This window comes from Cherax quadricarinatus, chromosome 26, assembly GCF_038502225.1.
Source record: "Cherax quadricarinatus isolate ZL_2023a chromosome 26, ASM3850222v1, whole genome shotgun sequence".
Classification (NCBI taxonomy): domain Eukaryota; kingdom Metazoa; phylum Arthropoda; class Malacostraca; order Decapoda; family Parastacidae; genus Cherax; species Cherax quadricarinatus.
The window spans coordinates 11,376,790-11,380,666 of record NC_091317.1 but is presented as its reverse complement, the minus strand read 5'-3'; positions in this window follow the sequence as shown (position 1 = coordinate 11,380,666).

Genomic DNA, 3,877 nt, shown 5'->3' with positions numbered 1-3,877 from the left:
GTTGTTACAGTCACTCATGACACAGTTGTTCCAGTCACTCATGGTACAGTTGTTCCAATTACTAATGGTACATTTGTTCCAGTCATTCATGATACAGTTGTTCCAGTCACTCATGGTACAGTTGTTCCAGTCACTCATGACACAGTTGTTTCAGTCACTCATGGTACAGTTGTTCCAGTCACTCATGGTACAGTTGTTCCTGTCACTCATGATACAGTTGTTCCAGTCACTCATGGTACAGTTGTTCCAGTCACTCATGACAGTTGTTTCAGTCACTCATGGTACAGTTGTTCCAGTCACTCATGGTACAGTTGTTCCAGTCACTCATGACACAGTTGTTCCAGTAACTCATGGTACAGTTGTTCTAGTCACTCATGGTACAGTTGTTCAAGTCACTCATGACAGAGTTGTTCCAGTCACTCATGGTACGGTTGTTCCAGTCATTCATGATACAGTTGTTCTTGTCACTCATGGTACAGTTGTTCCAGTCACTCATGGTACAGCTCTTCCAGTCACTCATGACACAGTTGTTCCAGTCACTCATGGTACAGTTGTTCCAGTCACTCATGGTACAGTTGTTCCAGTCACTCATGACACAGTTGTTCCAGTCACTCATGGTACAGTTGTTCTAGTCACTCATGGTACAGTTGTTCCAGTCACTCATGGTACAGTTGTTCCAGTCACTCATGACAGAGTTGTTCCAGTCACTCATGGTACAGTTGTTCCAGTCATTCATGATACAGTTGTTCTTGTCACTCATGGTACAGTTGTTCCACTCACTCATGGTACAGCTCTTCCAGTCACTCAGACACAGTTGTTCCAGTCAGACACAGTTGTTGCAGTCAGACACAGTTGTTCCAGTCAGACACAGTTGTTGCAGTCAGACACAGTTGTTCCAGTCAGACACAGTTGTTCCAGTCACTCATGGTACAGTTGTTCCAATCACTTTAGAAGGTTGAAGGGAAACTGTAGAGAGAGAGCTAGAAGGATGGATGGAGGGAAAATTTTTGGAGGGAACTAGAAGGAAGGAGGAATTATTATAACTGCAGGGCGGGAACTAGAATGATGGATGAAGGGAAACTCTAGAAGGTTGGAGGGAATCTGTGGGATGATAGGGGGATGGAGGAAAGGCAACTGTAGAGAGGGAAATAGAAGGATGGAGGGAGGGAAACTGTAGAGAGGGCGCTGGAAGGGGGAACTGACAAAAGGGGAAAAGCGAGGGAGGAGCTATGGGTGGAAACTGCCCAATAGGATGGACGGTACGGTAATGGGGGATGGGAGGTGGGTGGTGCTGGTGGGTGAGGGAGGGTGGAGAGTGGGCGAAGGAGGTGGGTGGGGGTTTGTTGGACGGGAGGGAAGGTTGGTGGGTGGGGGTTGGTTTGGTGGGAGGGAGGGTGGGTGGGGGAAGAAAGACTCGTTGGTGTGGGTATTGTTGGGTGTTGTACGTTGAGGGAGGGAAGGGCGGGTGTGAGGAAGAAACGGAGGGAAGGAAGGAAGGAAGAGTGGAGAGGGGGTAAGAGAGAAAGGAAGGATTGAGAGGGAACAAGGAAGGGAGGATAGAGAGTGAACAAGGAAGGATGGTGAGGGAACAACGAAGGAAGGAAGGATGGTTACGTGTAGTCGCTTCCATACGTCGCTACTTCCGTGGCCCTGGTCCTAGACCAAGCCTCCTAGTTACCAACAACCTGATCGATCAGGCTCTTGATACCCGCCGCCCACAGCCCAACACATGCATCACTGCCCCAGCTGATCAGGAACTGATTTGAGGACAACCAGGGGGCTCTTAGTAATTCCGCTTATGCATGGAAAGGAAGGTGTTGAAAAGTCGTGGACCTTTTACACTTAGTGAGTTCTCTCTCTTACTGTGCTCATCGCTACTGGTGCCCTATACCGTCTGCCAAAATTTCTTGTGTTCATATGTACTGATTTCGGCTTTAGGACCATTCCCTACAGGATCATCAGGGATAAATTATATATCTTTCTCGCCTACGTTGTAAATATAGTTCTAGCGACTTCAAGGACTTTCAGTAATTGAGGTGCCTGACTGAGTTTATGCGAGCTGTGAAGGTTCTCTGTGCACTTTCCAGTTCTGTAGTTTCGTCTGGCTTGACGGTAATATTTTATCCTAGAGAGAACGAGTGACTTGAAGAATATCATCATTGGCTTGGCATCTCTTGTCCTGCAAGTTCTAGTTATCAAACCTATCATTTTCCTTGCAGGAGCGATAATGACATTGTTGTGATCCTTGAACATATCCTCTGACATTATCACTCCTAGGTCTCTCTCAGTAGATTTACGTTATATTGAGTGATTTGAGTTTGTCTTGTTCTCTGATCCTTTTATTTCCCCAATCCTTCCGTAATCTAGCAACTAAAATTTATCTTCGTTGAACATCATATTGCTGTCAGTAGACCACTGCAAGATTTGTTTTATGTCATGCAGATTACAATATCGTTTGCAAAGGATGACAGAGCGTTATGGTCTGTCTTTGTCAGTGTCAGATATTAAAATGAGAAAGAGAAGTGGGGTTAGCACACTGCTTGGGGAACAGAACACTTCACTGTAGGAGCATTCAACAGTTTCGAAGTCAAGTGAAGTTAGAGTTATATTAGACATTATGGAGAAGTTTTGAAGCATTTTACATCTTATTCATGAAGAACTCATATAGGCCTCAATTTTCAGGCTGATTAACAGTTCAATAAACACTGACTAACACTGAGATTTGAGCATCTTCCTTATTTCTTTGTTGTCATCAGTGTATGATCCATCTCGTTAAATCAAGGGATCGATACGACGTGTTTCCCATCTGGATTTTTGCACATGAGAAGAAATATTTTTGGATTTCTCTCAGCTTCATTTACGACTTTTGCTCCGTCTGTACCAGCTGGACTCTGCACGACGCATTCAATTTGAGCCTAACCCATTTTTTCCATTTCCCTACCAGTCTTGCTTTTTCTTCTTCAGAGAGTCTGCTGGCTTTGAAGGGATCTGTTAGCCGTAGTCTTCGCCTACAGAGGGTGCGCTCCTCTATTTCCAGTGTGAATCTCCTCCATCGTATAGTAGGGGTCTGGAGCATACTTTTAGTGCTAGTGATCTCTCCATATCCCGGTTCAGGTGTTGGGTTATCATATTATCTTCCCAGCATATTTCAGTAAGCTTATGAGGAAGATAGCAGGACCAAAGACGGATGGAGAGAAAAGAATGAGGGAGCAAGGAAGGATGAAGAATGGACAAGGAGCAAGAGCGGTAGGAAGGATGGCGTAGGAGGATGGCGAGGTTTCTGTTTCCATGATATCTATCCCCGTGGTATCTATCACCATGGTATCTGTCACCATGGTATCTGTCACCATGGTATCTATCACCATGGTATCTGTCACCATGGTGTCTATCTCCATGGTAACTTTCATCATGGTATCTGTCACCATGGTATCTGTCACACACGTGGCATCTTGGTACAGAAAACACCTTGGACAAGCTTTTCAAGTGAGAAGTGTTGGATCTGGGAGGGACATGACCTCTCAGTGGCCTCTCACTACTACTACTACTACCACTACTACAACTACTACCCTGCACCTCTCCTTCCGACAGTATTTAAGTCTCCGCACTGTCGCTTGATCTTCAGATAGTTCCTGACTATGGAACTGAACTTCTCCAGGCCGAGGGACTGACAACCTCAAATTCTACGACTTCAATGGTGATGGACTGATTACATCGTCTTCACATCTCTACTGTTCCTGCCTACTTTCTGTATTCGACTGAAGAAGCCTACTGTGTAGGCGAAACGTTTCGGAATAAAGTTGTCTAACTGTTGCATATGTGTCTTACCTAACAACCTGTCGGTATTGTATACCATTTTGATGTTCATCTTGTCAGACAC